Source organism: Camelus ferus, chromosome 36 (genome assembly GCF_009834535.1).
Source record: "Camelus ferus isolate YT-003-E chromosome 36, BCGSAC_Cfer_1.0, whole genome shotgun sequence".
Lineage (NCBI taxonomy): Eukaryota > Metazoa > Chordata > Mammalia > Artiodactyla > Camelidae > Camelus > Camelus ferus.
The window spans coordinates 23476656-23491263 of NC_045731.1; positions in this window are offsets into that span (position 1 = coordinate 23476656).

Consider the following 14608-nt stretch of genomic DNA (forward strand, 5'->3'; position numbering starts at 1 on the left):
GGTTTGAAGTTCTGCAATTTTCACTGTAAAACCGAGTGGAGTAGTACCTTCCCATATATGTATGGATTGTTGTTGGAAAATGAAAAGAAACTTGTGTTCCAAACCAGTTAGTTGAAGGACGTATTTCACCACACTTATCTAGCAAAATTGAGCTGTGTAGAGACGTTTGTCATCTATCACAAAGGGAAAAGTTTGCAGGAGAAACTTTTACTCTGGTTTCTCAGACTGTTTCCTTGTGCCGGTTTGAAGTTCCTGCATTTTCACTGTAAAACGAGTTGGAGCTAGTACCTTCCCATATATATGTATGGAGTTTAGTAGGAAACTGAGAAGAAACTTTGTGTTCCCAACAAGCTAGTTGAAGGACGGCTTTCACACACAATTTTCTCTCAAAACTGAGCATGTGGAGAGAAGTTCTTTCATCTAGCGAAAAGAGAACTGGTTGCAGGAGAAACTTTTCCTCTGTTTCTCAGTCTGTTTCCTAGTGCCGGTTTGAATTTCCTGCAGTTATCACTGTAAAACCGAGTTGGAGCGTACATTCCCTATATATGTATGGAGTGAAGTTGGTAACTGACAAGAAACTTTGTGTTCCCTACAAGCTAAGTTGAAGGAACGGCTTTCACAAACACTTATCTCTCAGACCTGAGCATGTGGAGAGACGTTCGTCATCTAGCACAAAGGGAACGGGTGCAGGAGAAACTTTTACTCTGGTTTCTCAGTCTGTTTCCTCCAGTGCCGTTTGAATTTCTGTACTTTTCACTTTAAAAACCACTTTGGAAGCTAGTACATTCCCATATATATGTATGGAGTGGAGTTTGCCACTGAAAAGAAACTTTGTTTCCCAACAAGCTAGTTGAAGGACGGTCTTTCACACACACTTATCTCTCAAAACTGAGCATTTGGAGAGACGTTTGTTCTTCTAGCACAAAGGAACGGGTTGCATGAGAAAACTTTTACTCTGGTTTCTCAGTCTGTTTCCTAGTGCCGGTTTGAAGTTCCTGCAGTTTTCACTGTAAAACCGAGTTGGAGCTATGTACTTCCCATATATATGTATGGAGTGGAGTTTGCAACTGAAAACAACTTTGTGTTCCCAACTAAGCCTAGTTGAAGGACGGCTTTCACACACACTTATCTCTCAACGTGAGCATGTGGAGAGACTTTCGTTCATGTATGCACAAAGGGAACGGGTTGCAGGGGAATCTTTTACTCTGGTTCTCAGACTGTTTCCTAGTGCCGGTTTGAAGTTCCTGCAGTTTTCACTGTAAACCGAGTTGGAGCTAGTACCTTTCCATATATATGTATGGAGTGGAGTTTGCAACTGAAAAGAAACTTTGTGTTCCCAACAAGCTAGTTGAAGGACGGCTTTCACACACACTTATCTCTCGAAAACGTGAGCATGTGGAGAGACGTTCGTTCATCTAGCACAAAGGGAACGGTTGCAGGAGAAACTTTTACTCTGGTTTCTCAGTCTGTTTCCTAGTGCCGGTTTGAAGTTCCTGCAGTTTTCACTGTAAAACCGAGTTGAGCTAGTACCTTCACATATATATGAATGGAGTGGAGATTGCAACTGAAAAGAAATCTTTGTGTTTCCCAACAAGCTAGTTGAAGGACGTCTTTCACACACCAATTATCTCTCAAAAGTGAGCATGTGAGAGACGTTCGTTCATCTAGCACAAAGGGAACGGATTGCAGGGAAAACTTTACTCTTGTTTCTCAGACTGTTCCTAGTGCCGGTTTGAAGTTCCTGCAGTTTTCACTGTAAAAACGAGTTGGAGCTAGTACCTTCCCATATATATGTATGGAGTGGAGTATTGCAACTGAAAGAAACTTTGTGTCCCAACAAGCTAGTTGAAGGACGGCTTTCACACACACTTCTCTCAGAAACTGAGCATGTGGAGAGACGTTTGTTCAACTAGAACAAAGGGAACGTTTAGCAGGGTAAACTTTTACTCTGGTTTCTCAGTCTGTTTTCTAGTGCCGGTTTGAAGTTCCTGCAATTTTCACTGTAAAACCGAGTTGGAGCTAGTACCTTCCATATATATGTATGGATTGTTGTTGGAAAATGAAAAGAAACTTTGTGTTCCAAACAAGTTAGTTGAAGGACGTCTTTCACACACACTTATCTATCAAAATTGAGCATGTGTAGAGACGTTTGTTCATCTATCACAAAGGGAAAAGTTTGCAGGAGAAACTTTTACTCTGGTTTCTCAGACTGTTTCCTAGTGCCGGTTTGAAGTTCCTGCAATTTTCACTGTAAAACCGAGTTGGAGCTAGTACCTTCCCATATATATGTATGGAGTTTAGTAGGAAACTGAGAAGAAACTTTGTGTTCCCAACAAGCTAGTTGAAGGACGGCTTTCACACACAATTTTCTCTCAAAACTGAGCATGTGGAGAGAAGTTCTTTCATCTAGCAAAAAGAGAACTGGTTGCAGGAGAAACTTTTCCTCTTGTTCTCAGTCTGTTTCCTAGTGCCGGTTTGAATTTCCTGCAGTTATCACTGTAAAACCTAGTTGGAGCTTGTACATTCCCATATATATGTATGGAGTGGAGTTGGTAACTGAAAAGAAACTTTGTGTTCCCTACAAGCTAGTTGAAGGACGGCTTTCACACACACTTATCTCTCAGAACTGAGCATGTGGAGAGACGTTCGTTCATCTAGCACAAAGGGAACGGATTGCAGGAGGAACTTTTTCTCTGATTTCTCAGTCTGTTTCCTAGTGCCGGTTTGAAGTTCCTGCAGTTTCACTGCAAAACCGAGTTGGAGCTAGTACCTTCCCTTATATATGTATGGAGTGGAGTTTGCAACTGAAAAGAAACTTTGTGTTCCCAACAATCTAGTTGAAGGACGGTTTTCACACACACTTATCTCTCAAATCTGAGCATGTGGAGAGACTTTCCTTCATCTAGCACAAAGGGAACGGGTGGCAGGAGAAACTTTTACTCTGGTTTCTCAGTCTGTTTCTTAGTGCCGGTTTGAAGTTCCTGCAGTTTTCACTGTAAAACCGAGTTGGAGCTAGTACCTTCCCAAATATATGTATGGAGTGGAGATTGCAACTGAAAAGAAATTTTGGGTTCCCAACAAGCTAGTTGAAGGACGGATTTCACACAAATTTATCTTTCAGAACTGAGCATGTGGAGAGACGTTTGTTCATCTAGCACAAAGGGAACGGTTTGCAGGAGAAACTTTTACTCTGGTTTCTCAGTCTGTTTCCTAGTGCCGGTTTGAAGTTCCTGTAGTTTTCACTGTAAAACCAAGTTGGAGCTAGTACCTTCCCATATATATGTATGGAGTGGAGTTTGCAACTTAAAAGAAACTTTGTGTTCCCAACAAGCCAGTTGAAGGACCGCTTTCACACACACATATCTCTCAAACGTGAGCATGTGGAGAGACTTTTGTTCATGTAGCACAAAGGGAATGGGTTGCAGGGGAATCTTTTACTCTGGTTTCTCATTCTGTTTCCTAGTGCCGGTTTGAAGTTCCTGCAGTTTTCACTGTAAAACCGAGTTGGAGCTAGTACCTTCCCATATATATGTATGGAGTGGAGTTGGAAACTGAAAAGAAACTTTGTGTTCCCAACAAGCTAGTTGAAGGACGGCTTTCACACACACTTATCTCTCAAAAGTGAGCATGTGGAGAGACGTTCGTTCATCTAGCACAAAGGGAACGGGTTGCAGGAGAAACTTTTACTCTTGTTTCTCAGTCTGTTTCCTAGTGCCGGTTTGAAGTTCCTGCAGTTTTCACTGTAAAACCGAGTTGGAGCTAGTACCTTCCCATATATATGTATGGAGTGGAGATTGCAACTGAAAAGAAACTTTGTGTTCCCAACAAGCTAGTTGAAGGACGTCTTTCACACACACTTATCTCTCAAAACTGAGCATTTGGAGAGACGTTTGTTCATCTAGCACAAAGGGAACGGGTTGCAGGAAAAAACTTTTACTCTGGTTTCTCAGTCTGTTTCCTAGTGCCGGTTTGAAGTTCCTGCAGTTTTCACTGTAAAAACGAGTTGGAGCTAGTACCTTCCCATATATATGTATGGAGTGGAGTTTGCAACTGAAAACAAACTTTGTGTTCCCAATAAGCTAGGTGAAGGACGGCTTTCACACACACTTATCTCTCAAACGTGAGCATGTGGAGAGACGTTCGTTCATGTAGCACAAAGGGAACAGGTTGCAGGGGAAACTTTTACTCTGTTTTCTCAGACTGTTTCCTAGTGCCGGTTTGAAGTTTCTGCAGTTTTCACTGTAAAACCGAGTTGGAGCTAATACCTTTCCATATATATGTATGGATTGGAGTTTGCAACTGAAAAGAAACTTTGTGTTCCCAACAAGCTAGTTGAAGGACGGCTTTCACACACACTTATCTCTCAAAACTGAGCATGTGGAGAGACTTTCATTCATCTAGCACAAAGGGAACGGGTTGCAGGAGAAACTCTTACTCTGGTTTCTCAGTCTGTTTCCTAGTGCCGGTTTGAAGTTCCTGCAGTTTTCACTGTAAAACCGAGTTGGAGCTAGTACCTTCCCATATATATGAATGGAGTGGAGATTGCAACTGAAAAGAACTTTGTGTTCTCAACAAGCTAGTTGAAGGACGGCTTTCACACACAATTCTCTCTCAAAAGTGAGCATGTGGAGAGACGTTCGTTCATCTAGCACAAAGGGAACGGATTGCAGGAGAAACTTCTACTCTTGTTTCTCAGACAGTTTCCTAGTGCCGGTTTGAAGTTCCTGCAGTTTTCACTGTAAAACCGAGTTGGAGCTAGTACCTTCCCATATATATGTATAGAATTTAGTAGGAAACTTAGAAGAAACTTTCTTTTCCCAACAAGCTAGTTGAAGAACGGCTTTCACACACACTTATCTCTCAAAACTGAGCATGTGGAGAGACGTTCGTTCATTTAGCACAAAGGGAACGGGTTGCACTAGAAACTTTTACTCTGGATTCTCAGTCTTTTTCCTAGTGCCGGTTTGAAGTTCCTGCAGTTTTCACTGTAAAACCGAGTTGGAGCTAGTACCTTCCCTTATATATGTATGGAGTGGGGTTTGCAACTGAAAAGAAACTTTGTGTTCCCAACAATCTAGTTGAAGGACAGCTTTCACACACACTTATCTCTCAAATCTGAGCATGTGGAGAGACGTTTCTTCATCTAGCACAAAGGGAACGGGTGGCAGGAGAAACTTTTACTCTGGTTTCTCAGTCTGTTTCTTAGTGCCGGTTTGAAGTTCCTGCAGTTTTCACTGTAAAACCGAGTTGGAGCTAGTACCTTCCCATATATATGTATGGAGTGGAGATTGCAACTGAAAAGAAAGTGGGTTCCCAACAAGCTAGTTGAAGGACGGATTTCACACAACTTTTTCTCTCAGAACTGAGCATGTGGAGAGACGTTTGTTCATCTAGCACAAAGGGAACGGGTTGCAGGAGAAACTTTTACTCTGGTTTCTCAGTCTGTTTCCTAGTGCCGGTTTGAAGTTCCTGCAGTTTTCACTGTAAAACCGAGTTGGAGGTAGTACCTTCCCATATATATGTATGGAGTGGAGTTTGCAACTGAAAAGAAACTTTGTTTTCCCAACAAGCTAGTTGAAGGACGTCTTTCACACACACTTATCTCTCAAAACTGAGCATTTGGAGAGACGTTTGTTCTTCTAGCACAAAGGGAACGGGTTGCATGAAAAACTTTTACTCTGGTTTCTCAGTCTGTTTCCTAGTGCCGGTTTGAAGTTCCTGCAGTTTTCACTGTAAAAACGAGTTGGAGCTTGTACCTTCCCATATATATGTATGGAGTGGAGTTTGCAACTGAAAACAAACTTTGTGTTCCCAATAAGCTAGTTGAAGGACGGCTTTCACACACACTTATCTCTCGAACGTGAGCATGTGGAGAGACGTTCGTTCATGTAGCACAAAGGGAACAGGTTGCAGGGGAAACTTTTACTCTGGTTTCTCAGACTGTTTCCTAGTGCCGGTTTGAAGTTTCTGCAGTTTTCACTGTAAAACCGAGTTGGAGCTAGTACCTTTCCATATATATGTATGGAGTGGAGTTTGCAACTGAAAAGAAACTTTGTGTTCCCAACAAGCTAGTTGAAGGACGGCTTTCACACACACTTATCTCTGAAAACTGAGCATGTGGAGAGACGTTCGTTCATCTAGCACAAAGGGAACGGTTTGCAGGAGAAACTCTTACACTGGTTTCTCAGTCTGTTTCCTAGTGCCGGTTTGAAGTTCCTGCAGTTTTCACTGTAAAACCGAGTTGGAGCTAGTACCTTCACATATATATGAATGGAGTGGAGATTGCAACTGAAAAGAATCTTTGTGTTCTCAACAAGCTAGTTGAAGGACGGCTTTCACACACAATTCTCTCTCAAAAGTGAGCATGTGGAGAGACGTTCGTTCATCTAGCACAAAGGGAACGGATTGCAGGGGAAACTTTTACTCTTGTTTCTCAGACTGTTTCCTAGTGCCGGTTTGAAGTTCCTGCAGTTTTCACTGTAAAACCGAGTTGGAGCTAGTACCTTCCCATATATATGTATAGAATTTAGTAGGAAACTTAGAAGAAACTTTCTTTTCCCAACAAGCTAGTTGAAGAACGGCTTTCACACACACTTCTCTCTCAGAACTGAGCATGTGGAGAGACGTTTGTTCAACTAGAACAAAGGGAACGTTTAGCAGGGTAAACTTTTACTCTGGTTTCTCAGTCTGTTTTCTAGTGCCGGTTTGAAGTTCCTGCAATTTTCACTGTAAAACCGAGTTGGAGCTAGTACCTTCCCATATATATGTATGGATTGTTGTTGGAAAATGAAAAGAAACTTTGTGTTCCAAACCAGTTAGTTGAAGGACGTATTTCACACACACTTATCTAGCAAAATTGAGCATGTGTAGAGACGTTTGTTCATCTATCACAAAGGGAAAAGTTTGCAGGAGAAACTTTTACTCTGGTTTCTCAGACTGTTTCCTTGTGCCGGTTTGAAGTTCCTGCAATTTTCACTGTAAAACCGAGTTGGAGCTAGTACCTTCCCATATATATGTATGGAGTTTAGTAGGAAACTGAGAAGAAACTTTGTGTTCCCAACAAGCTAGTTGAAGGACGGCTTTCACACACAATTTTCTCTCAAAACTGAGCATGTGGAGAGAAGTTCTTTCATCTAGCGAAAAGAGAACTGGTTGCAGGAGAAACTTTTCCTCTTGTTTCTCAGTCTGTTTCCTAGTGCCGGTTTGAATTTCCTGCAGTTATCACTGTAAAACCGAGTTGGAGCTTGTACATTCCCATATATATGTATGGAGTGAAGTTGGTAACTGAAAAGAAACTTTGTGTTCCCTACAAGCTAGTTGAAGGACGGCTTTCACACACACTTATCTCTCAGAACTGAGCATGTGGAGAGACGTTCGTTCATCTAGCACAAAGGGAACGGATTGCAGGAGGAACTTTTTCTCTGATTTCTCAGTCTGTTTCCTAGTGCCGGTTTGAAGTTCCTGCAGTTTTCACTGCAAAACCGAGTTGGAGCTAGTACCTTCCCTTATATATGTATGGAGTGGGGTTTGCAACTGAAAAGAAACTTTGTGTTCCCAACAATCTAGTTGAAGGACGGTTTTCACACACACTTATCTCTCAAATTTGAGCATGTGGAGAGACTTTCCTTCATCTAGCACAAAGGGAACGGGTGACAGGAGAAACTTTTACTCTGGTTTCTCAGTCTGTTTCTTAGTGCCGGTTTGAAGTTCCTGCAGTTTTCACTGTAAAACCGAGTTGGAGCTAGTACCTTCCCAAATATATGTATGGAGTGGAGATTGCAACTGAAAAGAAATTTTGGGTTCCCAACAAGCTATTTGAAGGACGGATTTCACACAAATTTATCTTTCAGAACTGAGCATGTGGAGAGACGTTTGTTCATCTAGCACAAAGGGAACGGTTTGCAGGAGAAACTTTTACTCTGGTTTCTCAGTCTGTTTCCTAGTGCCGGTTTGAAGTTCCTGTAGTTTTCACTGTAAAACCAAGTTGGAGCTAGTACCTTCCCATATATATGTATGGAGTGGAGTTTGCAACTTAAAAGAAACTTTGTGTTCCCAACAAGCCAGTTGAAGGACCGCTTTCACACACACATATCTCTCAAACGTGAGCATGTGGAGAGACTTTTGTTCATGTAGCACAAAGGGAATGGGTTGCAGGGGAATCTTTTACTCTGGTTTCTCATTCTGTTTCCTAGTGCCGGTTTGAAGTTCCTGCAGTTTTCACTGTAAAACCGAGTTGGAGCTAGTACCTTCCCATATATATGTATGGAGTGGAGTTGGAAACTGAAAAGAAACTTTGTGTTCCCAACAAGCTAGTTGAAGGACGGCTTTCACACACACTTATCTCTCAAAAGTGAGCATGTGGAGAGACGTTCGTTCATCTAGCACAAAGGGAACGGGTTGCAGGAGAAACTTTTACTCTTGTTTCTCAGTCTGTTTCCTAGTGCCGGTTTGAAGTTCCTGCAGTTTTCACTGTAAAACCGAGTTGGAGCTAGTACCTTCCCATATATATGTATGGAGTGGAGATTGCAACTGAAAAGAAACTTTGTGTTCCCAACAAGCTAGTTGAAGGACGTCTTTCACACACAATTATCTCTCAAAACTGAGCATTTGGAGAGACGTTTGTTCATCTAGCACAAAGGGAACGGGTTGCAGAAAAAACTTTTACTCTGGTTTCTCAGTCTGTTTCCTAGTGCCGGTTTGAAGTTCCTGCAGTTTTCACTGTAAAAACGAGTTGGAGCTTGTACCTTCCCATATATATGTATGGAGTGGAGTTTGCAACTGAAAACAAACTTTGTGTTCCCAATAAGCTAGTTGAAGGACGGCTTTCACACACACTTATCTCTCAAACGTGAGCATGTGGAGAGACGTTCGTTCATGTAGCACAAAGGGAACAGGTTGCAGGGGAAACTTTTACTCTGTTTTCTCAGACTGTTTCCTAGTGCCGGTTTGAAGTTTCTGCAGTTTTCACTGTAAAACCGAGTTGGAGCTAATACCTTTCCATATATATGTATGGATTGGAGTTTGCAACTGAAAAGAAACTTTGTGTTCCCAACAAGCTAGTTGAAGGACGGCTTTCACACACACTTATCTCTCAAAACTGAGCATGTGGAGAGACGTTCATTCATCTAGCACAAAGGGAACGGGTTGCAGGAGAAACTCTTACTCTGGTTTCTCAGTCTATTTCCTAGTGCCGGTTTGAAGTTCCTGCAGTTTTCACTGTAAAACCGAGTTGGAGCTAGTACCTTCCCATATATATGAATGGAGTGGAGATTTCAACTGAAAAGAACTTTGTGTTCTCAACAAGCTAGTTGAAGGACGGCTTTCACACACAATTCTCTCTCAAAAGTGAGCATGTGGAGAGACGTTCGTTCATCTAGCACAAAGGGAACGGATTGCAGGAGAAACTTTACTCTTGTTTCTCAGACAGTTTCCTAGTGCCGGTTTGAAGTTCCTGCAGTTTTCACTGTAAAACCGAGTTGGAGCTAGTACCTTCCCATATATATGTATAGAATTTAGTAGGAAACTTAGAAGAAACTTTCTTTTCCCAACAAGCTAGTTGAAGAACGGCTTTCACACACACTTATCTCTCAAAACTGAGCATGTGGAGAGACGTTCGTTCATTTAGCACAAAGGGAACGGGTTGCACTAGAAACTTTTACTCTGGATTCTCAGTCTTTTTCCTAGTGCCGGTTTGAAGTTCCTGCAGTTTTCACTGTAAAACCGAGTTGGAGCTAGTACCTTCCCTTATATATGTATGGAGTGGGGTTTGCAACTGAAAAGAAACTTTGTGTTCCCAACAATCTAGTTGAAGGACAGCTTTCACACACACTTATCTCTCAAATCTGAGCATGTGGAGAGACGTTTCTTCATCTAGCACAAAGGGAACGGGTGGCAGGAGAAACTTTTACTCTGGTTTCTCAGTCTGTTTCTTAGTGCCGGTTTGAAGTTCCTGCAGTTTTCACTGTAAAACCGAGTTGGAGCTAGTACCTTCCCATATATATGTATGGAGTGGAGATTGCAACTGAAAAGAAAGTGGGTTCCCAACAAGCTAGTTGAAGGACGGATTTCATACAACTTTTTCTATCAGAACTGAGCATGTGGAGAGACGTTTGTTCATCTAGCACAAAGGGAACGGGTTGCAGGAGAAACTTTTACTCTGGTTTCTCAGTCTGTTTCCTAGTGCCGGTTTGAAGTTCCTGCAGTTTTCACTGTAAAACCGAGTTGGAGCTAGTACCTTCCCATATATATGTATGGAGTGGAGTTTGCAACTGAAAAGAAACTTTGTGTTCCCAACAAGCTAGTTGAAGGACGGCTTTCACACACACTTATCTCTCAAATCTGAGCATGTGGAGAGACTTTCCTTGATCTAGCATAAAGGGAACGGGTGGCAGGAGAAACTTTTACTCTGGTTTCTCAGTCTGTTTCCTAGTGCCGGTTTGAAGTTCCTGCAGTTTTCACTGTAAAACCGTGTTGGAGCTAGTACCTTCCCATATATATGTATGGAGTGGAGTTTGCTACTTAAAAGAAACTTTGTGTTCCCAACAAGACAGTTGAAGGATGGCTTTCACACACACATATCTCTCAAACGTGAGCATGTGGAGAGACTTTCGTTCATGTAGCACAAATGGAACGGGTTGCAGGGGAATCTTTTACTCTGGTTTCTCATTCTGTTTCCTAGTGCCGGTTTGAAGTTCCTGCAGTTTACACTGTAAAACCGAGTTGGAGCTAGTATCTTCCCATATATATGTATGGAGTGGAGTTGGAAACTGAAAAGAAACTTTGTGTTCCCAACAAGCTAGTTGAAGAACGGCTTTCACACACACTTATCTCTCAAAACTGAGCATGTGGAGAGACGTTCGTTCATCTAGCACAAAGGGAACGGGTTGCTCTAGAAACTTTTACTCTGGATTCTCAGTCTTTTTCCTAGTGCCGGTTTGAAGTTCCTGCAGTTTTCACTGTAAAACCAAGTTGGAGCTAGTACCTTCCCATATATATGTATGGAGTGGAGTTTGAAACTTAAAAGAAACTTTGTGTTCCCAACAAGCTAGTTGAAGGACGGCTTTCACACACAATTTTCTCTCAAAACTGAGCATGTGGAGAGACGTTCGTTCATCTAGCACAAAGGGAACGGATTGCAGGAGGAACTTTTTCTCTGATTTCTCAGTCTGTTTCCTAGTGCCGGTTTGAAGTTCCTGCAGTTTTCACTGCAAAACCGAGTTGGAGCTAGTACCTTCCCTTATATATGTATGGAGTGGAGATTGCAACTGAAAAGAAATTTTGGGTTCCCAACAAGCTAGTTGAAGGACGGATTTCACACAAAATTATCTCTCAGAACTGAGCATGTGGAGAGACGTTTGTTCATCTAACACAAAGGGAGCGGTTTGCAGGAGAAACTTTTACTCTGGTTTCTCAGTCTGTTTCCTAGTGCCGGTTTGAAGTTCCTGTAGTTTTCACTGTAAAACCAAGTTGGAGCTAGTACCTTCCCATATATATGTATGGAGTGGAGTTTGCAACTTAAAAGAAACTTTCTGTTCCCAACAAGCCAGTTGAAGGACGGCTTTCACACACACATATCTCTCAAACGTGAGCATCTGGAGAGACTTTTGTTCATGTAGCACAAAGGGAACGGGTTGCAGGGGAATCTTTTACTCTGGTTTCTCAATCTGTTTCCTAGTGCCGGTTTGAAGTTCCTGCAGTTTTCACTGTAAAAACGAGTTGGAGCTAGTACCTTCCCATATATATGTACGGAGTGGAGTTGGAAACTGAAAAGAAACTTTGTGTTCCCAACAAGCTAGTTGAAGGACGGCTTTCACACACACTTATCTCTCAAAAGTGAGCATGTGGAGAGACGTTCGTTCATCTAGCACAAAGGGAACGGGTTGCAGGAAAAACTTTTACTCTGGTTTCTCAGTCTGTTTCCTAGTGCCGGATTGAAGTTCCTGCAGTTTTCACTGTAAAAACGAGTTGGAGCTAGTACCTTCCCATATATATGTATGGAGTGGAGTTTGCAACTGAAAACAAACTTTGTGTTCCCAATAAGCTAGTTGAAGGACGGCATTCACACACACTTATCTCTCAAACGTGAGCATGTGGAGAGACGATCGTTCATGTAGCACAAAGGGAACAGGTTGCAGGGGAAACTTTTACTCTGGTTTCTCAGACTGTTTCCTAGTGCCGGTTTGAAGTTTCTGCAGTTTTCACTGTAAAACCGTGTTGGAGCTAGTACCTTTCCATATATATGTATGGAGTGGAGTTTGCAACTGAAAAGAAACTTTGTGTTCCCAACAAGCTAGTTGAAGGACGGCTTTCACACACACTTATCTCTCAAAACTGAGCATGTGGAGAGACGTTCGTTCATCTAGCACAAAGGGAACGGGTTGCAGGAGAAACTCTTACTCTGGTTTCTCAGTCTGTTTCCTAGTGCCGGTTTGAAGTTCCTGCAGTTTTCACTGTAAAACCGAGTTGGAGCTAGTACCTTCCCATATATATGAATGGAGTGGAGATTGCAACTGAAAAGAACTTTGTGTTCTCAACAAGCTAGTTGAAGGACGGCTTTCACACACAATTCTCTCTCAAAAGTGAGCATGTGGAGAGACGTTCGTTCATCTAGCACAAAGGGAACGGGTTGCAGGAGAAACTTGTACTCTTGTTTCTCAGACTGTTTCCTAGTGCCGGTTTGAAGTTCCTGCAGTTTTCACTGTAAAACCGAGTTGGAGCTAGTACCTTCCCATATATATGTATAGAATTTAGTAGGAAACTTAGAAGAAACTTTCTTTTCCCAACAAGCTAGTTGAAGAACGGCTTTCACACACACTTATCTCTCAAAACTGAGCATGTGGAGAGACGTTCGTTCATTTAGCACAAAGGGAACGGGTTGCACTAGAAACTTTTACTCTGGATTCTCAGTCTTTTTCCTAGTGCCGGTTTGAAGTTCCTGCAATTTTCACTGTAAAACCGAGTTGGAGCTAGTACCTTCCCTTATATATGTATGGAGTGGGGTTTGCAACTGAAAAGAAACTTTGTGTTCCCAACAATCTAGTTGAAGGACAGCTTTCACACACACTTATCTCTCAAATCTGAGCATGTGGAGAGACGTTTCTTCATCTAGCACAAAGGGAACGGTTGGCAGGAGAAACTTTTACTCTGGTTTCTCAGTCTGTTTCTTAGTGCCGGTTTGAAGTTCCTGCAGTTTTCACTGTAAAACCGAGTTGGAGCTAGTACCTTCCCATATATATGTATGGAGTGGAGATTGCAACTGAAAAGAAACTGGGTTCCCAACAAGCTAGTTGAAGGACGGATTTCACACAACTTTTTCTCTCAGAACTGAGCATGTGGAGAGACGTTTGTTCATCTAGCACAAAGGGAACGGGTTGCAGGAGAAACTTTTACTCTGGTTTCTCAGTCTGTTTCCTAGTGCCGGTTTGAAGTTCCTGCAGTTTTCACTGTAAAACCGAGTTGGAGCTAGTACGTTCACATATATATGAATGGAGTGGAGATTGCAACTGAAAAGAAACTTTGTGTTCTCAACAAGCTAGTTGAAGGACGGCTTTCACACACAATTCTCTCTCAAAAGTGAGCATGTGGAGAGACGTTCGTTCATCTAGCACAAAGGGAACGGATTGCAGGGGAAACTTTTACTCTTGTTTCTCAGACTGTTTCCTAGTGCCGGTTTGAAGTTCCTGCAGTTTTCACTGTAAAACCGAGTTGGAGCTAGTACCTTCCCATATATATGTATAGAATTTAGTAGGAAACTTAGAAGAAACTTTCTTTTCCCAACATGCTAGTTGAAGAACGGCTTTCACACACACTTATCTCTCAGAACTGAGCATGTGGAGAGACGTTTGTTCAACTAGAACAAAGGGAACGTTTAGCAGGATAAACTTTTACTCTGGTTTCTCAGTCTGTTTCCTAGTGCCGGTTTGAATTTCCTGCAATTTTCACTGTAAAACCGAGTTGGAGCTAGTACCTTCCCATATATATGTATGGAGTTTAGTAGGACACTGAGAAGAAACTTTGTGTTCCCAACAAGCTAGTTGAAGGACGGCTTTCACACACAATTTTCTCTCAAAACTGAGCATGTGGAGAGAAGATCTTTCATCTAGCAAAAAGAGAACTGGTTGCAGGAGAAACTTTTCCTCTTGTTTCTCAGTCTGTTTCCTAGTGCCGGTTTGAATTTCCTGCAGTTATCACTGTAAAACGTAGTTGGAGCTTGTACATTCCCATATATATGAATGGAGTGGAGTTGGTAACTGTAAAGAAACTTTGTGTTCCCAACAAGCTAGTTGAAGGACGGCTTTCACACACACTTATCTCTCATAACTGAGCATGTGGAGAGACGTTCGTTCATCTAGCACAAAGGGAACGGATTGCAGGAGGAACTTTTTCTCTGATTTCTCAGTCTGTTTCCTAGTGCCGGTTTGAAGTTCCTGCAGTTTTCACTGTAAAACCGAGTTGGAGCTAGTACCTTCCATTATATATGTATGGAGTGGAGTTTGCAACTGAAAAGAAACTTTGTGTTCCCAACAATCTAGTTGAAGGACGGCTTTCACACACAATTCTCTCTCAAAAGTGAGCATGTGGAGAGACGTTCGTTCACCTAGCACAATGG